The 24603-nt window shown below is 38.7% G+C and overlaps 1 protein-coding gene and 1 long non-coding RNA gene across 7 annotated transcripts in view; one reads left to right on the forward strand and one right to left on the reverse strand.

Annotated features, from left to right (window-relative positions):
- The window catches only part of C1GALT1 (core 1 synthase, glycoprotein-N-acetylgalactosamine 3-beta-galactosyltransferase 1), a 38202-nt gene extending 28947 nt beyond the window's left edge, over window positions 1-9255 (reverse strand). For 2 of the 4 annotated variants that reach the window (XM_077856808.1, XM_077856805.1), the window contains exon 1: window positions 9042-9255. The gene's annotated coding sequence lies outside the window, so the exon portion shown is untranslated. Of the gene's footprint in view, window positions 1-8466; window positions 8610-9041 lie in introns of those variants that run through there. The other 2 variants (XM_077856807.1, XM_077856809.1) reach the window with 2 other exon arrangements.
- Window positions 9256-9457: 202 nt separating this feature from the next.
- LOC144288863 (uncharacterized) overlaps window positions 9458-24603 on the forward strand; it is a 29521-nt gene continuing 14375 nt past the window's right edge. For 2 of the 3 annotated variants that reach the window (XR_013356882.1, XR_013356881.1), the window contains exons 1-2: window positions 9458-9714; window positions 10780-10821. This is a non-coding gene — a long non-coding RNA (uncharacterized LOC144288863). The remainder of the gene's footprint in view (window positions 9715-10779; window positions 10822-24603) is intronic. The other variant, XR_013356883.1, reaches the window with a different exon arrangement.

Below are 24603 nucleotides of genomic sequence, written 5' to 3' on the forward strand. Positions count from 1 at the left end.
TCTCCTTTCCCTTTATTCCCTTTCACTAATTTTTATATTCCCCAAATGAATGAGACTATATAATGTTTGTCCTTTTCCGATTGTATATAATTCCATTTACAGGAGACACTCAGTTAAAACCATAGTGACAGAAAGGAGAATGGTGGTTGCCAGAGACTGGGGGAGAAGGGGAATGGGAAACTATTGTTTAATGGGCATAGATTTTAGTTTTGCAAGATGAAAGAGTTCTGGAGATAGATAGTGGTAATGGTTGCACAACAATATAAATGTACTTAATACCACTGAAATGTACACTTAAAAATGATTAAAATGGTAAATTTTATGTGCATTTTACAATAAACATTGGAAAAAGATAACAATGTTGATTTTCTCTAATTAATCTATATATGTAATGTCATTCAAACTAAAATACAAGAGTTTGTTTTTTGTTATTTTTTTAATACAATAAGATTTTGAAAAGTTAAATAACTCAGTAAAAAGCAATCAAAAAGATCTGTAAAAATAAATATGTGAGTATACCTGGGAAATTCTGGAAAGGAGTATGGGGATAGATGAAGCCTAATGGACCCACTTAAAATTCAAGATTTTAAAAAATTAAATAATGTGGTAAAAAATTATTTTTGAGGGCAGCCCGGGTGGCTCAGCAGTTTAGCACCGCCTTCAGCCCAGGGTGTGATCCTGGAGACCCAGGATCGATTCCCACATCAGGCTCCCTGCATAGAGCCTGCTTCTCCCTCTGCCTGTGTCTCTGCCTCTCTTTCTCTCTGTATCTCTCATGAATAAATAAATAAAATCTTAAAAAAATTATTCTTAATATTTTTTGGAAAATACACAAAACTCGGAAATTCCTGAAAGGAGCATTGTGGGCTGGAGGGTAGATCAAGCCTACCAGAGATTAAAATATATTACCTACAATAAATAGTGGTGTAGTAATTAGAATAATTTGATATGTAGGGTGAACAGGCACATCAATTTATCTATGAATCAGTTTTTAAAAACCCACTTCTAATGCTTTTAATTAATACTGTATATTTACTGCTGACAAATTTTCTTTCTCTACAACCATGCCGTTAGAACTAAGCCATCTTTTTTTTTTTTTTAATTTTTTTATTTATTTATGATAGTCACAGAGAGAGAAAGAGAGAGGCAGAGACACAGGCAGAGGGAGAAGCAGGCTCCATGCACCGGGAGCCCGATGTGGGATTCGATCCCGGGCCTCCAGGATCGCGCCCTGGGCCAAAGGCAGGCGCCAAACCGCTGCGCCACCCAGGGATCCCAGAACTAAGCCATCTTAAAAGTGTATCAGTGAGATTGAAACATTCCATTCTTGCATGGGTGGCGGATCATTCATCAAACAGCAGCAGCCTTAATTTCCAAGTCAAAGTTTCATATAGGGCTTCCCAGACACAACATTCCACATTTATCTTAACTGTGTAGTCTCTAAGGAAATAGGACTTTGGGCTTGCTTCTCAGCCCAGGCCTGATGTTAATTAACCCCTGACACACAGCCTTGCTATACTTCAAACCTATCAAATATTGTTTCGTTTAAATTTTGTCTAAACTCCACCTTTATCCAAAATCCTGTAATAAACCTGTCCTTTCTTTATTTGGTAAAATGCTGGCAGTTCCTCTGGTGTGTGGTCTCCCTCACAGCAGCAAGTTAATTAATCTTTGTCAGCCTAAAGATATATATATATCCCTGGTGGTCTTTACCAGACTGAAATAAAGAGTCTATTAAAAAAACAAATACATGGTAAAAACAAACAAAAAACACAATTTAAAAAACAACAAATACATATGGAAATACATAATATATATAGCATTTCAAATCAAGAAATAAATGGTTTATTCAAGTACTGATACTGAATAATCTTTTGGGAAAAAGATAAAAATCAACTAAGTGGATCCCTTTCTCTTTCAAACTTCAAAAGTCTCTAAGACTTCAATATTAAAAAAAAGTGAAATTATAGGGGTGCCTGGGTAGCTCAGTCAGCTAAGTGCCTGTATTTGGCTCAGGTCATGATCCCAGGGTCATAGGATCCAGCCCTGAGTCAGATTCTGCTCAGCAAGGAGTCTGCTTTTCTCTCTACCCCTCCCTGCCCTGCTCGTGTTCTCTCTCTCTCCCCCAAATAAATAAAATCTTTATAGAAGAATGAAATTATAACAACACTAGAAGAAAATAACTTTTTACAGAAAATAACTTATAAAAATAATTTTTATAACACGAGCTGAGATCTCAAAACTCAGAAGCTATGACTTAGGAAAATTGTATGAAATTATTCATCAGTTAAACTTCGGGCAGTGAAACTGCTGGTTCAAAGATGTTTCTGTATAAAATGTCAAAAAAACCTATACAGCAAAAAATGCCAAAAGGTATCATAATGAAAAAGACAAAAGATCCATCTCATATAAAAACAGATAAAGAGGGATCCCTGGGTGGCGCAGCGGTTTGGCGCCTGCCTTTGGCCCAGGGCGCGATCCTGGAGACCCGGGATCGAATCCCACGTCGGGCTCCCATGCATGGAGCCTGCTTCTCCCTCTGCCTGTGTCTCTGCCTCTCTCTCTCTCTCTCTCTCTGTGTGACTATCATAAATAAAAAAAAAAAAAAAAAAAAAAAACAGATAAAGAGGGGATCCCTGGGTGGTGCAGTGGTTTAGCGCCTGCCTTTGGCCCAGGGCGTGATCCTGGAGACCCAGGATCGAATCCCACGTCGGGCTCCCGGTGCATGGAGCCTGCTTCTCCCTCTACCTGTGTCTCTGTCTCTCTCTCTCTCTCTGTGTGACTATCATAAATAAATAAAATAAATTAAAAAAATAAACAGATAAAGAAAATAAAGGATTTGAAGAAGACGAAAATACAATGGTCAAGGATGTTCAAATTTCACTTAAGGAAATTCAAATGCAGAGATTTTTTCAAAACTGTATATACTAGCAAAAAATGTTTAGTAACATCCAGTAATGACATGGAAGAGAAAACTGGCAGTCATGCATTCTTTCTCACAATATACATTTAGTGACTTTTGAAAGGGCAATTTGGCAATACATTTTAAAATTTTTAAATGAGTATGACCTGACCCTCATTTCATCATCAAAAATTTGTCCTATGGACACACAGAAGTCTGCAAAGATATTTACAGCGGCCATCGCTGTAAGATGTTTGCTTGTTGATAAGGAACTAGTTAAATAAACAAACACTGTACATCCATACCAAAGAATACTCTGCAGCTGTCAAAATAGTAATCTATATGTGCTAATACAGAAAATCTTTACACATTTGGCATATTATGACTTTCTGCTAGCATGTTGTAGTGGTACTTTTTAAATCTGAGAAATGTAGAGAAAACAAATGAAAAAAACCTAAACTGAAACTATATATTAAAAAAAATGTATACACAGCAAAAAGAGTACATTTTCTTCCCCATCTCTCTGTGTATCTTTGCAAAAAAAGTAGTGTCTGTAGCAGCATATATGTATTTGCATCTTTTACTTTACAACAAAGAGATGATTCTATATGTTAGTCTCCAGTTTGCTCTTTTATTTTCTTCCATAACACAACTTCATTCATTAAAACGTGTAAGAAAAAATATTTATTTTTTAAGACAAAGTACTACAGTCTGTATTGTATAATCACATTTGGCTTTTTAAATGCTTCTGTAAATATAGCTCTGGAAAGATGTATATAGAGATATATAACAAAGACTATCTCTGGGAACTAAGACTAGATGGCATGAGTAAGAAAAGTTTTTGTTTTATAACCTTTTAATGTTTTAATCAAGGACATATATATTACTTTTTTTATTTTACAAAAATTAAGATAGGCGACTTTATTTATAGAGATAATGTAACAAAAACAAAGTGCACTAAAATCCCCACATTTGTTACAAAAGAGGATCTCTTGATCCTTTTCAGACTTCCTGAAGTTTGACTTACATATATACTGAATGTTTCCACCTTGACCATAGGCATCTTAAATTCAACACAGCCAAAAGTGACTCATTTACCTTCCTTCCTTAATTCCCTTGCTACCTGCTTATCTTAACTAAAATTACTGGCGATCACCTACATTATTCACCAATGGGTTCCTATTTCACTAGGAGCCATCTATTTATCTCAACTAGAAATCAGTGTCTTTAATTCTTAACATTCCCCTTATCCCTACTCCATATCCAATTACCAAATCTTGTCAATTTTATTTCCTAAATGTTTTTTAATCCATCCTCTCCTCTCCATTTCTACTATTTCAGACCCTCCTCTCTTCCCTAAGCAACTACAATATTTAATCTGTCTCCCTCACTCAAACGTTCTCTCTCAACTTATTCCCATTCTGTTACCAGAATGACCCATCTAAAAGGAAAAGCTGACCAAATCACTCCATGAATTCTCCATAGAGCCTACTGCCTAAAAGACAAAATCTAAGCACCTTTAACATGATATATATAGGTTCTCCTTGATCTAGTTAGACTCTGTCCAAGTTTCCGGCCTCATATTTCAATACTCCATGCCCTAGTATTTACTCTTCAGCAATCCTGAACTATCTACGGTTTACTAAACATCCCTGCTGCAGTGGGCTCCTCTATTCCTACTGTCTTCTCTGCCTATACGACACTATCTTCCCTCCACCATCTATGCTTCAACCTCTGCAACCCCCATTAAGCCAGTGACATCTTAAGCTGGATAATTCTCTCTTGTGGTTGGCTGTCCTGTTCACTGTAAGATGTTTAGTAGCACCTGTGGCCTCTACTCACTAGATACCAGCTGCACTCCTAGTTGTGACAACCAAAAATGTCTCTAGACACTGCCAAATGTCTCCTAAGGAACAAAATCAGCTCCAGTTAAGAACTAGTCCACTAACCTGCTAGAACCTAGTCTATCACATATACATATCTAAGGAAGAATATATAAAGAATTGTAACACCAGTTGCCTCTGAGGAAGGCAAATGGGTGACTGAAGTAACTAGAGTAGGAGGGGAAAAAAGCCCTTTTCACTAGTCTTATATGTTTCTGATCACCTTCTTTTCTCCCTTCTCCTCTCCCTCTCTCTCTCCCAACTACTATAACTGACTCCCAATCAACTCTTCCCTTTACATCCTTCTTTCTTCATTTTTAAAAATATTTTATTTATTTATTCATGAGAGATACAGAGAGAGAGAGAGAGGCAGAGACACAGGCAGAGGGAGAAGCAGGCTCCATGCAGGACTCAATCTTGGGACTCCCAGATCACACCCTGAGCCAGTGATCCTTTTAAAAAGACTGTAAACTCACTTAATCAAGATCTTCCAGTGTCTTCCCAATCTCACTCAGAGACAAAGCAAAAGCCTTAAGATGAACCTCAATGGTCTGCCATCCTAATTCTACTCTTCTTCTTCTGATCTTTCTTCCTAGTACTTGGTTTTTATAGGTCAAAAAGGAAAAGAAATTTCATACATTGAATCTGTTAACGTTTCCCTTACTGTATTCTTCTTGACTCCCTGCTGTTTCTCAAACATGTGAAGGCCTTTGCACCTGCTGTTCTCTGTTGGGAACACAACTCACCTACATACTCACATGGCTTACTCCTCAACTCCTTCAGGCCTTTACTTCTCAAGGGGTCTTCCCTGGTCGCCCTATTCTTACCCACAACACCTATTAACATCTAATACATCACATATTATTTCTTCATTTTGTTTATTGTCTCTTTTCTCCATCTTGTTTGTTGGTTCTCAAACCTGAGTCTGCATCAGAATCACCTGAAAGTCTTTTTTAAAAGTTTCTGAATCAAGAGGTCTGGGGCTTGATATAAAAATAGCCTGAAAATGTGGATTGCTAACAAGTTCCCAGATGATGCTGATACTGCAGATCCAGGAACCACATTTTGTGAACCTACGTTTTAGAACATAAGCTCCTCCAGGACAGAGATTTTTGTCTGCCTGTTTGCTTTCTCTCTGCAACCCAGTTTGGAGTTAAGCACTGAGATAAGTAAATGACAAGGAAATTTGCATGTCCCCTACACTGTTGCCACCACACCCTCTGATTTGGTCTGCCACATGGTGCTAAAAATTTGCTGAACACTGTAGAAGATAAATTATGTGACTGTGGTGGGTTGTGTCCCCCCACCTAACCCCAGTACTTATAAGTGGGGCTTTGTTAGGAAATAGGGTCTTTGCAGATGTAATCAAGTTAAGATGAAGTCATTGTGGTACACCTTAATCCAATACAACTGGTGTCCTTATAAAGAAGAGAGAATGCCATATGAAAAGACAGAAAGAATGGAGTGGATGGAGTGATATAGCTGCAAGTCTACCAGTGACATGAGAAGCTAAGAGACACGAACAGATTCTCCCCTAGAACCTAGACACCATGGCCCTGACAACAACCTGATTTCAGAATTCTAGCCTCCAGAACTGAGATTATAAATTTCTGTGTTTTAAATCACCCAGTTTGCTACACTTTGTTATGGTAGCCCTCGGAAACCAATATAAGGACCAAGAATGCAAATAACCACACCAAGCCATACATGATTTCAAATTCTGGCTATTCTCTCATTTCCATCAGTTTGTTTTAATACATGGCCTTAGTTGTAAATTAATCAGGTTTCCCGTCTCAAAATCTCTCCCACTTAACATCGCCTCTCCTGCCTTCAATGTGCAAGACTGCTCATACTAGAGGTTCTAGATAACTTGAGGTTTTTTTGTTTGTTTCTCCTACCTTCTTTTGTGCTTCTCTATTTCACAAACATCTTTTTTTTTTCTTTCCCTCCAAGGGACATTTCTTATTTTCACACATTATACATTTTGGTATGTATTTTCCCCTTGGCCATTTGAATTAGTTGCAAAGTGAACCTTTAAGTACACATTAGATATGCATTTAGATTTAAAATAAAATGCTATCTTCTCTTTTACAGAACAATTCTCCATGTTTTTCTTCTCTTTCTTCCTTCTTGTAAAAGAATGACCTTATTTCTAATGAATTTTGGGTAAAAAAAATTTTGTCAAACTTTTCTTTCCATCTCATTATAGTTTTGTACACTAGTGTCTTTATTCAAATCTCAACAAATCTCCTAAAAGTAACATGGTGGTATTGTGAAGCTTAAAATTTTAAATGTATCTGAAATTAATTTCATCAAGTTGTCCGTTTTCCATTTAATTTTTACAGCTGCAATGTCACAAGAATTCTGATCAATAATTTCATCACATAGACTCTATTTTAAATTACCATGACTTACAACGTTTATAAGCTATAAAATGCAATTTTTTTCTTAGCACAAATCTATATACAAACAGTAAATAGCATACGCCTAAATGACACAGTTTTGTATTTCTATGACTGAGTGAAAATTAATCCATTGTATGTACTACTAAATAAGAATGTGGCAAAATTCGAAGAATTTCTGGATATTAAATTTATTCAGAAATATAGACTAGTATAACCTAAGCCAAAAAAAAGCATATCTATTCTTAAATGGGTATTAAGCACAAAGTAGTTTTAAAATGCTGAAGCCTAAATCAAAAGATACAGAAAAACACAAATCACAGGCAAATTTAAGAGAGATACTTAATAGTTCTCCACTAGTACTGAAAAACCATGCTTCTTATGAAGAATTTTAAATGAGTCATACTTTCCTTACTAAATCACTGTTTTACTTAACATATGGTGAAAAGTTAACTGTTCGGTAGTTTGAAACTTTATATTCACTTAAAAGTGCACATCAAAACATACTAAGGCTAGTGAAAAATAAGTAGAGTTTACTGTACACAATACTTATAACACAGAACATCATGTGTATAAAGGTTCACTTGACATTTATCTGCTAAGGGTATGGAAAGCTGTCTAAATCTCTCTCAAAAAGTCTGGTCCCCAATACCTAAATCAACACCAGAATGAAACAAATCGAAATCTGCACAACTTTTTCCTGGCATCCAGGCCGAGCTGTCTACATTGTGTGCCTAACTTTTAGTAAATGAACATATTTCTGTCCCAATTACATTGGCCTAATCATTCACCTTAATGCGTTAAAAGTTCTACCTTTATAACTCTTTAATTCATAGCGAAGTCAATTCACGGTTAGCCTAAGAGTTTTCCAATCTGAAAAGCGCTAAAAAGATCTATTTACTAGACCTACATCACGAATTTAGAGAACTAGATTATAAATCCAATCAACTCTTCCAAAGCACGTGGTGCTTTCTTATTTTTTTTTTTTTTAATCTTAAAAAACAAGAGAGTAAGAGCTAGGGAAGAATCAATCCCCGTTCCCAAATTACGTTCCTCTTTTAAGAGCGTACAATTTCTCCAAATTCAAAACTGTGCGGCCAGCCTGTCAGCACCTACTACTCCGGTCACACTAGCGCGGAGCGGGGGGTGGGGGGAGAGAAAACTCTTCCTCCTTCTCCAGTGCAGCAAGTGAGTCCAACGCACCTGGCTTTGCTCGTTCGGCCAGAGGCAGAGAAATTAAAAAAAAAAAAAAAAAAAAAAAAATCAGCCACGGACAAACCTGATGACCCAAGAAAGCCCCGAGGAAGTCCCCCGGCACTCGTGGAAGACGCCCGCTCTTCCGGCACTCGGGCTGCCCCGCAGCCCCAGGTGCCCACACCTGAGCGCTGGGGCCGACCGGAGCCCCGGGTCACGCCCGACGCACGGGCCAGAGGGGGGCGGGGAGGAGGGCCCCGCGGGCAGGAGCCGGGAGCGGTCCGGCCGCCACCCGGGCGCAGCCTGGCGCCTCAGTGCTGCCGCCCGACGGCAGGCAGCGCGCGGAGAGGAGGTGAGGGGCGCCAGCCGGCGGAAAGGAAGAACCACCGCGAAGACGAGGCTCCTCGTCCACAAAATAGCGGCCCGGTGGGCGGGCGGCCCCCAGGCGGTTCGCAGAGGCGCCGGGAGCAGGAAGTACCCCACGCCTCCCTCGGGAGCCCACGAGTCCCCAGCCCCGGCGGCGACCCCCCGAGACACCTGTTTGGCGGCGCCCGGGTCTGCTTCCCCCGCTGCGCGCCCCCAGCGCACGCTCCGGGCCGGGAGCGCGAGGGGGAGCCGAGACCTTGGACCCGCAGCGGAGGGCGCCTCCGCCGGCCGTACCTGACAGCAGCCGCGGCTCCTCACGCCCCTCCTGGGGGGCGGAGAGGGGACGACTCGAGACCGGCAGCCGCAGCTCCTCCCGGCACCCGCAGAAGTGGCTCGTGGCCGCTAGCGGGGGCCGCCCGCTGCCGCCCAGATTATTCCCCGGCGGCGGCGGCGGCGGCGGCGGCGGCGGCGGCGGCGGCCGAGGCGGGCCCAGCTCGCCCTCCGTCCCGCCCGCTCGCTCCGCCCCTCCCCGCAGCGCGTCCAGGCCGAGGCCCGCCGACGGCGCAGCCGCCACCCCGGGGTCTCCTAGAGCTGACGTCTCCGCCGCCGCACCAGCCCCGGGGAAGGGCGGGGCGAGGGGAGGCGGGCGGGGGCGGGGCCGTGGCGACGTGCGGGCGCGGGGATTGGCCGCCGAGCTCACGCCCCGCCCTTCTGCGAGGGGGTCTGGGAAGCCGGGTCTTCCTCGCGCGGTAGTCGCAGCCCGCTTGCGGCTCTGCGCTGCCGGCCTCTTGCTTCCTGCTTTGGCGGTGGGGCTTTCGCGCTGGCTTCCGGACCCCGAGAGACTCTGAAGCAGTGAAACTGCAGTGACTGAGGCTGGAGGTTCCTGAGGGGCCTCTGGGTGAGGAACAGGCTCTCACCCTGGCCCGCCTACTCCGTTTTCTCCTGTCCCCCACTCCCCACCCCCCAGGTACTCTCTCTGGCCTTACTGAAAGGGAATACAGGAAGGTGAGGTGCGCAAGCGGGAGCTGGGTGACCAGATGCCTGAACCGGAAAGGGGTGGCCTGTGTGCACGTGGTTGGGTTCTCTCATTCCTTCGCTGCGGTGCCGTCAGGCAAGTCTAGAGCGGCCGGGGGCTTTCTAAAACTCGTCTTCCTTTTATCTGGCGAAAGGACTTTGAATCAGAAAGTGGTTTTTGGATTCTAGAAAGGAGCCCGTGAGCCATTGAGGCAACCGCACAACAGTCAGGAAGTGGGAGTAAGGTCTTGGCTTTCACCATCATCGACAAGGCCTTAGCTTGAGGATGAGAAAGGCCTTCGCTTGAGGATGCTGCTTTTATTTTTATTTATTTTTAAAAGATCTTATTTATTCATGAGAGACACATGGCAGAGGGAGAAGCAGGCTCCATGCAGGGAGCCCGATGTGGGACTTGATCCCAGGACTCCAGGATCATGCCCTGGGCTGAAGGCAGGAGCTTAACCGCCAAGCCACCCAGAGATCCCTCATCCTGCTTCTTTTAAAAGCCCTTCTTAGTCCGTTTTGTTAGTTAGTTAGTTTGTTTTTTTAATGCCTTTCAGCATAACCTTTAGGAGCTTGGGCTCTGGGCTGGAATCTCGGTCCCTCCACCTATTTGCTGTGCAACGTTGGCAAGTTACTTAACACACCTCGGAGAGATAATGAACAATGAATATAAGTTATTGTTGTTCTTTTTCCCTTAATTTGTTTAGATTCAGCTCTAGTGTAGTTTGCCATGATATGCCACTAACAGATCCAAGAGAATCTACCAAAAGAATTTAAGTGCATCTAGTGATCCTTAAACCTTTTATCCTGGGTGGGTTCAGTTGATTTAGCATCTGCCTTGGCTCAGGTCCTGATCCCGGGGTCCTGGGGATCATGGAGCTCCATGCTGGGGCGGGGGGTGGGGGGGGCGCTGCTTCTCTTTCCGGGCCTCCCCCCACTCGTGCTTTCTCTGTCTCTCAAGGAAATAAATAAAAGTCTTAAAAAAAATTTTTTTTATAAACCTTTTATTTTTCAGATGAGGAAACTGAGGTCAGAAAGATAAACTCATAGGCTTCAGGTTAGTGCTCTTTTCCTGGCGCATGCCTCTAGACTTTTCTCCTTGTATCCTTTAACTGTATCCTCTTCCCTTTCTTCCAACTTGTGTATAGTGAATTGCCCAGCCTCATCCCCTTCTCTTCCACAACCCACTGTAAAACAGGGAAAGGAGACCCCGCCAGAGATCACAATGTTCCAAATAGAAAGCAAAACAAATATAAACTCAAGATTCTTTACCTCATTTTAATCTTATGGAAATTTTTTTATTTTTTTATTTTTTTTTTTTATTTTTTTTTTTTACGGAAATTTTTAATGAGTAAGGAACAACTTTGCTTTTTCCATTGAGCAAAGATAAGAAACCCTTCCAAAGAGAAGCTGAGACAGCATGACTCAGAAAATTACTGGCAGGAAACAATATTGATACGAACAAAACCAGATCAAGTAAGCCCCTCCCACCCTTTGGGTATTTGAAAATAGCTGTTTTTTTTTCATGAAAAGAATATATAGTTATTCAAACAAATGCAAAAAAAAAATTATCCAAATCCCATAATCCACAGATAACGATTTATAAGAGTGTATGTTGCATTCTTTCAGATATAAAAAATAACACATAAAGACATGTAAATACAATATTTCATAAAGTGGATTTTAGTATGTATATATTTCGTTTCTCACTGAACAGTATATCATAATTAATATCATTTTTTAAAGATACATGGATGTACTATCATTTATATAACCAGTATTCTATTGCTATTTGTTTTTTTCCCCCAAATTTCAATATAATAAACAACTCATGAACTTTATGCACATACTTTTGCACAACTATATGATTATCTACTTGGATAGTCTCCTAGAAGTGACATTAATGTCAGCCAATTCTTCAATGTTATCAACTAGAAGAAAGAAAGTTGTGATTACTTTGAAAAATATACTTTATATATGGGATTCAAAATGACTAGATTCTCCCGTTTGAAACACAGATAAATCTTGGACAGTATATTTGTCTGGTGTGGTGTTTCAGTAATGTGTGTCAAAACTTGTTGAAGCAGAATATTGTGTGTTGAGGCTTCTTGGAAGCAGGGTGGTAAACACTGCTAGCTGTTTAAACCAAAATCCTTTCTTCCTTACTAGCAGAACTCTGATTTTTTTTTCAGGGTGACAGTGTAGTCTAGTTAAAAATATTTACTTCTCCAGATTTCTGTAAGCCATGGCTGGCTGTGTGACTGATCAATAAAATGAAAATGGGTATTTTTAGGAGAGGCTCAAAGCTCTATGGAAGAAATGTCCTTTTAACCATTAGACCTGTACCCATTTTTTTTCTCACCTGAAACAGTGCATGATGCTAGAAGTGGAGCAGCCATATTTCAACCATAATAACCAAAGCCCCACAAATATTAATAGCGTAGGAAGCCAGAGGTGCCAGGGTTTGTGTTTGCTCTGGAAGGCCAGCTAATTGGCTCTGGACCATCCATTTCTGGATTTATTGTTATGTAAGGGAGAATAAATCCCTCCTATTTAAGGTTTTGTTACTTGGGTTTTCTGTCATAAGCAATGAATGCAACTCCTAATAACACAGCAAGATAGGACAAGCCAGCATTTACTTAGCGTTGTATGTAGAATTTTTTAATAGAATAAAATGAAAATGGGGACACAAAATGGAAACAACCACAAAAAACCACTCTCTAATACACTTGGTTTCCCTTTAATTACCCAAATGTAAAAAAAAAGAAAAAATTTTATCCAAATGTTATGAGATTAACAAATCATTTTGTAATAATTAGATTAAATTCTGTATATAAAATTACAGTCACTGATATAGTGGTTTTATTTTTTTATTTTTATTTTTTTTGATATAGTGGTTTTAAAATATGTCCACAAGTTCTTTGATGTTTCTTCCCTCAAACAGTGGGACTTAATCCCTCTTACCTTGAGTCTGGACTGTGTTTAGTGACTTTGTCTCATGAATAAGATGTAGAAGTGATGCAGTGTAACTTCTTAGAGGAGATTATAAAACATATGCCAGTTTTCTTCTTTCTCTGGGACTGCTTGCTAGGGAAAGATGGTTGTCAAGTCATAAAGACTCTCAGGCAACTTTATAGAGATGCCCACATTATAAGTAGTTAAGACTTCCCACCAACAGCCAGTGAGGAACCAACAACTCTTAACAACAGCCGTGTGAGTGAACTTGGGAACAGATGTTTCAGCCCTAGTCAAGTCTCCAGATGACTGCATCCCTCGTCAACATCTATACTGACCTTCAGAGAGATCCTGAGCCAGAAACACTCCATTAATCTGCTCCCAGGGATCCTTGGGTGGCTCAGCGGTTTAGCACCTGCCTTTGGCCCGGGGCGTGATCCTGGAGTCCCAGGATCAAGTCCTGCATCGGGTTCCCTGCATGGAGCCTGCTTCTCTCTCTGCCCGTGTCTCTGCCTCTCTGTCTCTGTGTGTGTGTGTGTCTCTCATGAATAAATAAATAAAATCTTTAAAAAAAAATCTCCCAAATTCCTGGCCCATAGAAACTGTAAGATAATACAGGTTTGTTGCTTTAAGCCATTAAATTTTGGGATAATTTGTTACGCAGCAAAGAAAACTAATACAGGTGGGTATAATAGAACCTAGAACAATGGCTGGCATTTAATGTAGGTGTTTAATGATTTCTTGTTTGAATGAACAAACCGGTGAAGTGAAATATGTTTTTTTCACTTTGAAGAATAGCATACATTGCTAGTATTGTCTTTGCTCCCTGACACCTGTATTCTATAAGGGTTTTCTGATGCGATCATAGAGAAATCATTGTGAATCTTACTATAAATGTCGACAATTCTGGAGGAAACATATAGTGAATAGAGCAGTGGAACCCTTGAGATCTGGATAATGCTCCCAATTTTTTCACTGACTAGCTGAATGGCCCATGGCAAGTCATCCAAATTTTCTAAATCTCAATTTCTCTATCTGTAAATTGGGGGAAATAATCCCAGCCTACCTCAAAAGGTGGTTAATCAGATTATAGGTGAAAGTGTAATTGAAAAGCATTGACATTCTTTTAATTTCATTAGGCTCTGAGATCTATTTTATTTTTAAGCAATTAAGTATTAAATATTTAAGGTGTATACACCATGAAGAGCTTTCTTTCAAGAGGTGATAACTCATTACTGACTTTACTGTGTACCTTTGTAAAATACTAGCATCATTCATAGCAAGCAGTTAAGATTTAAGAGTATGGTAGGATGGTAGGTTATTATATGTCAGATCTCATTTTATTAGCCTGTTGAAAATTTATTGCACTTTAAAAGGAATACATAATTATGACTGCTTCCTTTTCCTTTTCATGAATTAATTTGTAATTGCAGTTGGGTGTGTGCCCCTCTTTGTGGCAACAGTGGTAGTTAAGCATACTTTGTAATAAACATACATTTAACCAATAATTTGGTCTGAGTCTAAGAGTTTATCCTAGAGCAAAATTGCAGCCAACAGGAAGAAAATAAATTATAGAATATATGTCTTTCTCTTTCAGAGAGGAAAACTTGGGCACATAGGGAAGTCTTTATTTAATGGAACACCAGAGATGCAATTATTGACAATGCACAGTTTGGTGGTGTGGATGAGCTCAGAGATAAATAAATGAGGATGAGTAAGATAGAGCTTTAGTGTAAGATTCAAGCCCTGATTATGTAATGGATGAATTATCCAAACTCCCTGGTTTTATTGTATTGTTCTTTCTTTCTTTCTGATATTCAGTATGACCCCACATCAGCTGAAACTACTTGCTTAAGTATTCATCAGGTTATTTGTAGTTGATGATTCCTGCTACCTACCATCTTTATTAACTTGAATAGGAAGAAGAAAAATTCTAGGAAAAAAAGGACAGATCTTTATTTTCTGGTGATGGTAGGGCTTCTAATTTCATATTGAAGATAACCTGCCAAGATAAAGTATTTTCATCCAACAGAAACTAAAAGAGCATTTGCAAACAATTTTTATTCCTTGTAGCTATATCATCACAAAATCTACCAAGATTTTGAGACAGATGGAAACACTAATGTTATTTTCTAAGTTGGTTGACATGTAAAGGGGATAAAGGTGGAGAACAGAGAAGAGGGGAGATAAGAAAAAAAAAAAAAAAAAGGAAATACTTTTAACCTGAAGAGAAGAGGACTCAGCATGACTCGCCACATATTAGCTTGGAAGCAGAGACTACCACGGTTGCACTGAGGAACTTGTGTCATCTAGAGAAAGATTCTCAATTTATGAGATTGGGCTCTCTGGGATTACTTACCCTGAGTTTCTCTAGTTCCCTGGAATACAAATCAGAATATTCCTTAATTGTTTTCCCTTGTGGTTCAATAAAAGCAGAAAACGTTTGCTGTAAATGGAATAGGTGAAGCTAGCTTTAGTTTAAAATCCCTAAGCAGTAAATTATAAGAGTGTATGCTACTTGTTTTATTGTAAAGAACTGACTTACAAATCTTAGCTGCATATTGTGGCACCTTTTTTTTCTCCTCATTTCTTTTAAATTGTATTTAAGTGTATGCAAATCTAAAAATTAATTGTGGTCGATACTTTGGGTTGGGTTTTATGGCCATCATCCATTGAGAAGCACCCTCTTCCTCATCCCCTTTTCTATAATTTTCATCTACAGATTGAGTCTCCAGAGTACTGTTTATGTGAGAACACTTCCCCCTTCCTGGTCATAGACTTTGATCCTCAGAGGAATTTGAATCAATCAGAGTCTCTTCTGGGAATTTGGAACTGGGAGAGAAATCCTAGTTCCTATCTGTTAACACTGAAACTATATTCTAGACATGGACTTGTGACCCAGATGTGTAAACCCAAGATAAGGGAATCTACTCTGTAAAGAGAAAGACAGAAAAAAAAAAAAAAAAAAAAGAGAAAGACAGAAATGAAGCAAACTCTTTGAGAATAGTGGCCCCAAGCTGTGGTATTCCCAGAGAGAGATAGAAACAGAAAGGGGAGAGTCATTTTCTAGCTTTGCACAGATTTCCTATGGCTCCCATACTGAGAGTGGCCTGCCTGCTTTTGAGTTCCATGGATCCCTACACTATATTCTCCTATTAAATTATACTTTGCTGTTGTTAGTTTAAGTGGTTAATTTTTTCCATTCTTTAAAATACATTTCTAATAAATCTCATTGTATTTAAGAGAAATCTAAATAGTTCTTTTCATTTATAAGAAGTGAAAAGGGGATCCCTGGGTGGCTCAGTGGTTTGGCACCTGCCTTTGGCCCAGGGCACGATCCTGGGGTCCTGGGATCGAGTCCCACGTCGGGCCTGCTTCTCCCTCTGCCTGTGTCTCTGCCTCTCTCTCTCTGTCTCTCTCTCTCTGTGTCTATCATGAATAAAAAAATAAAAAAATAAAACAAAAAACCTTTAAAATCACTTAAAAAAGTAAAAAGCATTGTGAAATCTTTGGTCTGAAGATTAACATAAAGCTTATGAAAAACACGCAAAAATTACAGTCTTTTGAATAAGAAGAGCATGATGGCAGAGTAGGTAGTTCACTCTACCCTTTTCTCTGCATGGAGACAGTCTTGTAATGTCAGTAGTATTAAAAGGGCAACAGTCATAAGGCCAATGCAGTCATAAAGAGGCAGAGTCTTAGAGTGTAGCAACCAAAAAATGGCAGCTGCCCTTGTTCTCAGTGTGCCACTCTTTCCCTGGTTCTGAATGGAGCAAATAGACCTTGTTTAGAGATTACTGTGAGGCCTGTTCTAATCTATCTGGGGGTGCTATGGACTGAATTATGCCTTCCAGAATTCATATATTCAGGCCTTAATCCCCAATGTGATTCTAGGGCTTATAAGGAGGTAATAAAAGTTAAATGAGGCCCTAAGGATAAGACCCTCATTTAGTAGAGCTAGAGCCCTTGTGAGAATAGACACTAGAGCTCATTCTTTCCATCATGTGAGGACACAGTGAGAAGGCAGTTGTCTGCAAACCAGAAATCATCTTCCATCAGAAACTGACTTGGTTGGTGCCTTGATTTTTGGACTTTCTATCTTCTAGAAGTGTAAGAAATAAATTTCTGGTGTCTGAGTAATCTATACCATGATATTTTGATGTGGCATCCAAAGCAGACTAATATAAGGTAGCTCTGATACAAGGTATTCTGTCCTATTTTATCTCAGAACTCCGATAAAAAGGCTTGAAAATGCTGCAAATCTGCCTTGTTAATTAATTAACAAGGCAGAGATTACAGTTGAAACACAATAGACTGCCTAAGACAAAAGCTGGGTAGAGTTTCTTTGGGAAATTTAGACATTCAAAAGTAACTATATAAATGGAATTTGGAAAGCCATGTGCATGCTCAGGGCAAGACATACTCCAAAAACACTCAAGAAAACCCTGTTTTCACCTTGCGCTCATCCCTTGGCACAGTGAAAACTGGCAAGTTGAAGGGGGGCCCAGGCTCAGAGCCAATTTGCAAAGACTGGGAAGTTTCTAGCATTCAAGGGTATTTCTATCACAACCCTTGCTGAGCACAAACTGAGGAACAGAGACTTCAGTGACCACATGTAACAAGGAATACGGTCTTTGCAATAATAGTTTGGAAAGGACATTAAATCTATAGGTTGTGAAAGAGGAAGAATCTGACTTGCAGTTACATTACAATAGTCAAATGTCAGTTCTACCCCCCCCAAAAAAAAAAAAAATTACAAGGCATACAAAGAAACAAGAAAGAATGGCTTATTTAAAGGAATGAAGCCATTTGTGAGGAAGCCCTGACATTGAAGTTATTAGACAAAGATTTGAAAACAACCTATGCTTAAATATGCTCAAAGAAACAAAAACAGAAACAAAAAACCTGGACAAAGAACTAAAGGAAATGAGGCAAAAGATGTATAAACAAAATTAGCAATAAAGAAATAGAATTATAAAAAGGAACTAAAAAATTCTGGGGCTAAAGAGTACAATAGCAACAATTTGGACAAACTATTGGCCCTAAGACAAAACAGCGTTTTTTGCAGAAGACTCTGGCCTGGTCCTCCATCAGGAGATGATGTCAGTGAACTCAAATTATAAAATTTGTCATGGTTTGGTGTGGTGAAGCAGAAAGATCTTGTGCTTTAGATTAAGACCGATGTGTTCAAATTAGCTATAAATAAAAATAACAATGACTAGCATTACTAATTGAAGTGGAGAAAGCTCTAAGAAGGAAGAACTCAGAGTCTAGGACTTGTATAACTTCTCGCTTAATATTATATTAGGCACTATATTAAACAACCTCACTGATTTATTTTAATCTTCATGCCAACTCTCTGAGGAGTCATTATCAACTAATGAAGGTACTAGTCTCAGAGATTAAGCCCTTGTAAATAGTAAAAAGGATTCCACTCCAGTTTTTTTTTAATGCTTTATTAAGGTATAATTGACATGCAATAATATATATGTAAGATGTATAATATGATGTTTTGACGTATATAAACATAACCACAATCAAGATATTAAACATAGCTATCATTCCCCTTCCAAAATTTTCTCCTACTACTTCCCACCCCTCCTCATATCTAAGCAACCACTCACCTGATTTCTGTCACTATAGATTAGTTTGCATTTTCTAGAGTTCTATAAATGGAATCATACAATGTCTGTTCTTTTTTATCTGACTTTTTTTCACCCAGTATAATTACATTGAAATTAAACCATGTTGTTTTGTTGATCAATAGTTCATTCCTTGTTATTGCTGATATAGTGTTCCATTATAAGGAAATACTGCTACTTATGTATCCATTCACTCATTGATAGACAATTAACCCAATTGTTTCTGATTCTAAACCCATGCTACATTCTCTCCCCAGATCCCTCACTGTGTGATTCCCTCACTGTGTGATTTTGGGAAACCTAACTATTCTCTCTGAGCCTCGATTTTTCTCATTGTAAAATGACAATAATATTTTTCCCAATGTCCTTTTATCTTATGTGTAAGATAAAATGGGAAAGCACCTAATACTGTGCATAGCATACAGTAGGTGCTCATAAATACTCATTTTCTCCAGGAAAGAAATATCTCCAGGAAGGAAAAGAGAAAAAATATAGCAGTATATGCTTTTTTGGAGTCTTTTTTCCTGCAATTTCACCTCATTCTTGAAGATTGCTCACTTTGATTTCCCCTGCTTGCATCTTATCTGCACCTCATGGATACAGTGTTCCCCTTTTCTTTCTAATCCAAATATGGACAGACTTTTTTTCTTATTCTCATACCATGACTGAAATAGAGTGATGTTTTCACAAAAATAAAGGGATAAACTGAAAGGGTATAATTACATCAAGCCAAGCAATATAGAAATATAGAAATAGTTAAGGGTCTCAGAGCATACTTCTCTCCCAAATAATCCCAGCAAAGTAAGTTAAAGAGCTTTATTTTTTTTAATTTTCAGTTTTTATTTTGACATAATTTCAGATTTTACAGGAAAGTTGCAGGAATAGAATACTTAATACTATCTTTTCCTTGATTATTGCTTTACAATTTTAACAACTCATTTAAATTAAATTATTAAATTATTCTACTATTCACTTGCCTCTGAAATTTAGGCTAATAGTGGCTTTGGCAGAAAATATTCAATTAACTCAGTATGATAACAAATTTAACAACAGTAACAATTCCAAATTTGCTTACTGAATATCTGATGAGTGCCAGACTACTTACTGGATGTTTAATTGGGACTATCCCCTACTCTAAACAATGCTGTAAGGTACTATAACCCACTTAACAGATGAATATTGAGACAGAGAGGGCTTTGTGATATTGCTCAAGGTCACACAGATAGAAATCTTATGGTGTTAAATGCAAATGAAACCAAACAGATTCCTAGACCTGCATTTTTAATGCTAATTTAAAAAACCCACTGTTAGCAAGCTACAGCCTTTGGGCTAAATCTAGCCTACAAAAGGGCTTTATTTAGTCCCATGGCTGCTTGTACAAGGATCACATCCTCTCACACGGATGGGCACAACCTGGTCTGAGGTTCTTCCTAACCTGCCTCCTGTTTTTCAGTTATCTGGCTATTTTCTCTCATTGACTTCTGTGATTCTTGTTGCCCTCACAGAAAAAACATAAGCCCAACTCCTTGAGCTCTAACTAACTAAACACTTTTGTCTTCTACTGAGGGTCTTGGGGGTCTAAAGGAAATGAGTTGACAGGCAAGGTTATCTTCATCAGGCTGAGGCATTCTTGGGACATTTCATGATGACTCACCCAGACATCTTAAATAATAAAAATGATACTGTACAAATGATCAAAGGCACAAAACATCACAAAGGGCTGTGATGTATGGTTCTGATCCCCTCTTCAGGACTGAAAGATTTATTCCCCTAGCTGTTGGGAGTGCTGCCGCAGACAGCCCTCTCAGGTGCAGGCACCTGACTTAACTCAAGGTCATGACTCCTTTCAGGGCACCCACACGCAATGACTGATCAACATAATGGTATAGAAACTCAGCCTCCCAACTTCGACCTGTAGTATTCTTTAGAGCCATTACAACATCAGAGTTCCCCATAGAAAGACTACACATAGCCCAGCTTCTTCCTCTGTACAATGCTGCTTCCTCCTCTTCTCATTTATAGGAATCAACCTCAAAAGATTTTCCTGGTATATTTTCCAAATATTTCCATGGTGATACAATCTGATAGGGTAGTAGATATTAGACAAAATGTATTCCAATCCTTGCTCTGTCACTTACTAGCTGCTTTTTGAGCCTCATGGTTCATACCTATAAACAAGAAGTAATGATGCCCATCTTTCAGAGTGATTGTGTTGGTTAAGTGAGATGAGAGGATATTTGTAAAGGGCCTACCATATTCAAGTATTCAATAAATGGTAGCTATTTTTACAAACAAGTATAATAATGACATAAGTGGATTGGGTAAAGATTTTAAAAGGAAGTATCCTTTCAACATATGTTTCAATTTACTGCCACATTTTTAGTCCCCTAGTAGCAAATATTAATCAACAAAGATACTCTCTATAAAGATCTCTATACTGAAATGTGCATAAATGATCTTCATCCAATCAGTAATTATCTCTAAAGAACAAAGAGTTGGAATAAGTGATTTCTAAGTCTTTTTTCCCCCAGTGGTTAGAGCCTTGTGAGTCTATGAATTAATATGACCCTCTAAAAATAGAAGCAACTATTTCTGAGATTTGAAGCTCTGTGTTGAGGATGGCCACATGTCAACAGAACTTTAGTTCTAAGTCTTCTTGACTAATACTCTCCTTGCAAATAATTCAGACTCTCAATCTGTTATACCATTGTGTGGTATGTTTCTGTATACCACCTTTATAGTTGAAGCCTGACAGATCTAAATGAAAGGTGAAGGTGGTATACAGAAACATTAGAGTCTTCCAGAGTTCAGGAGAATCAGAACTCCAGTTCTATGAGGAAAGTAGAATTTGTGCCCAATATAATGTGGAAAAATAATGGGAGCAAGAAAGATACACATGTGGGACAGAAAGGAGTTGAAAGAAGGAATAGGCATCAGGAAATTTAGCTAGTTTTGCTTCTCATGTGCCAATGGCCTTTTATACTATCACTGACTTTTAAGTGCAGACATAGCCCCCAACCTAACAACATGGGTGAGTATAAAGCTCCCTAGAGTGTGAAAAAAGAAATGAGGAGAGATGTTGTGCTCCATTTTACCCAGCCAATGACTTAAAGGCCAATTCCCTTTTCTTCCGCTTTATTTTAAATATGTTTTTGTGAAATATAATAATCTTTTAACAGTATCTCTGTAGAAAAATGCATTCTTCAGATTGGATTACCTTAAAATGAATTTTTGGGATACAGCTCACATGGATATAGGAGACCTTTTCTAACTTACTAGCATCAACTATCTAGATGTTGTAGGTTAGGAAAATTCAGGTAAAACAGTGACTTGCAAAAGGCATTATGATCAAATTGAACTAAAATTAGTTCAATTGACCTTCATTCAGTCTGCAAAACTTCTTTTTCTACTAGATCTTTAGGAAGCCTTTGCTTTGAAGACATTATTGGTGGAGAGGGATGCAGTTGGGAAGGGAACAAAATAACCTTTCTGACAGAAAATCACTTTTTTTTCATTTCTCTCAATTGCTTTGCATTTCTATGTTCTTCCCATCTATCTCTTTCCTCCTCCCCCTTTCCTTCTTCTGTTTTCATTTGTGTGTGTTTGGGAGATGGGGGAGGGTAAGGTGGCAGGGGTTCTTTTTCTCTTCTTTTTCTTTGCTTCCTGCTCTTTCACTGCCCTCATTGTTTGGTCTGCCTCCTTTCAATCCCTTCCTTTTTATTTTTCATTTCTTGTTTTTATATCTTTTATATATGCCCCTCCTGGTAGAGAAAGGAATACCATTATTATTTTCATTAAAAGAGAAGTTTAAGTTCTTAACTCTTTCTCACTCTGTGCTAAGCATTATAAAAAGGAAATTACATAGATAGTGTCTGACTCCTGAAGTAATGTATTATGAGTCCCAGCTGTGATTTTATAACACTCTCATGATTGTTGGCTTTTTGTTTTTTGTTTTTTCTCAGTCCCATTAAAAATCTGATGGTAGCAATGAACTGCCTCCTTCCAAAAATGACTAAGTCATGGACACATTCAATTTGCATGCAGTTTCAGAAGATTAAAAAACTCCCTGAACCCCTTAGGAGCCTATGACCTCAGATCAAGAACCTTGCTGGTCATTCCAGTACATTTCACAAATATCATACAACTTGAGATCAGAGGAATCTTAAAACATCATAGAACATAATAAAGTTTAATTCATTTTGTTAAGAAAATCAATAGGCTATATAACAGCCATTTTGTGTGGTTGGAGAAGTAAAATGGAAGAAATTTTATCAAATTACAAGTAGAAAAAAAAACAAAAAACAAATTGCAAGTAGATTGTAACATCATCCAAAAGGAACAAACATTTATTGAACACTGCTGGCCATATACATACCTATATATAAAATTCCTACATGATACAGCTGCTATAAAAATTATATATATGTACACATATATACAGATATATGTATGTATATAATATATAAATATGCATGATGTAAAATATTATATATGTGTTAAATTTTCACAATAGCTATATCATGTAGGATTTATTAAATTTTTTTTTTTTTTAATTTTTTTATTTGATAGTCACACAGAGAGAGAGAGAGAGGCAGAGACACAGGCAGAGGGAGAAGCAGGCTCCATGCACCGGGAACCCGACGTGGGATTCGATCCCGGGTCTCCAGGATCGCGCCCCGGGCCAAAGGCAGGCGCCAAACCGCTGCGCCACCCAGGGATCCCTAGGATTTACACTGAGATAAGGAAATTGGGGCTCAGAGAAATCAAATAGCTAACTCAAGTCACCTATTAATATAGATAAGGATTCTAATCTACATCTAATTCTAATGCTCCCTTGGAGGGTAATATCTTAGTTATCTTTTCTGTTCAACACAAAACTTAGCACATAGGTATTTATGGAAGGTTGGAATGTTGATTGAACTAAACCGGAGTCAACTACAGAACCCTACAGTAGATCGTTGGCAGCTTGAGGCTACTCACCCCTCTCCTATTCCCCATTTAATCTCATTTCTTTAGAGAAAAGGAAAGGGGGCATTTTAACACATTCTGAAAAGTGGAGAGAGTCTACAAAATTGCAGAGAAATATAGTAATTTTCTTCTATTAATCAGAGAAATGTGGCAGGCAGTTCTAGCAATGTGAGGGCAATAGGCTTAAATGTGCCAATTTTAATGTGGAAGGAATTACTGCAAACTTAATACAATATGAACTTGAGGAAACCATTTTTGACTTAGTAAGTCCTCTGAACATTAAAGGGGGCATTCTGACTGAAGCTCCTGAAATATAAAGAACAATTTGAAACATGCCCAGGAGGAAAATACAGCAACTGGAGCATAAGAAAGTTCTCAAATGAAGCCTGATTAAAAAAAAAAAAAAAAAAAAAAAAAGATATCATTGATTGAATAAATTGTTCAGAATGTATGTGTACATACTCTATCTGAGGCTAGCTAATGATGGAATCTATAATTTGAATAGAAGTTTGTGAGGAAAATGAAAGCAATACCAGAATGTGGACAAGATAGAGGCTGATTATATTTACAAAAGAATACTTTTAGGGAAGCTAATAAACACTTAATAAAGTTGAGCAGAAACTACTTTGGAAGTAACTGTCATCTTAGAACCCAGTCAAGACACTGGAATAATGAAGAATTGGTGTTATGTTGCCTTGATTGATAGTATCATGATTTAAAAGTAAGCCCATGTTGACTTCAGGTCAGGGCAAGTTCATGATGCATAGTTTTTAAATTTCTCTAATTCCTTCCTAAAAACATAATAAATAAAATAACAAAAGAAAAATGTACAATATCCTCCAAAAAACTAATAAAACATCCCCATGGACCTCAGAATATCCTTTGAGATTATCCTTTGCCTTACCCAGACCACAGACAATACAGGATGCATATAGGACATGTGTAGGCTTAGCAGCTATGCAGAGGTAGTGGAGAGGAGAAAAAGAGAGTTTTAAAGGTTCTATGAACACTGGAATGCAGATTTCCCCTGCTTTTAGGAACTTTATGTTAGGCCATCTCACTTGTACAAAAGACCTACTTTAGTACCTATTTTTTGCTAACTAAGAGAAAGCCCAAGAGGGTTTTCACTTTTATGAAGATAGGTAAAAAAAGCAAAAATAGCGTTCAGTGTTTATAGAGAAGTGAATACCCAGATCAGAAAGAGTGGCACCTCCAGGCTCCTTCCGTGGAACTACTCTCAGCATCTCAGCATCATGCTGCCATAGCATTGAATT

Source organism: Canis aureus, chromosome 18, assembly GCF_053574225.1.
Source record: "Canis aureus isolate CA01 chromosome 18, VMU_Caureus_v.1.0, whole genome shotgun sequence".
Classification (NCBI taxonomy): domain Eukaryota; kingdom Metazoa; phylum Chordata; class Mammalia; order Carnivora; family Canidae; genus Canis; species Canis aureus.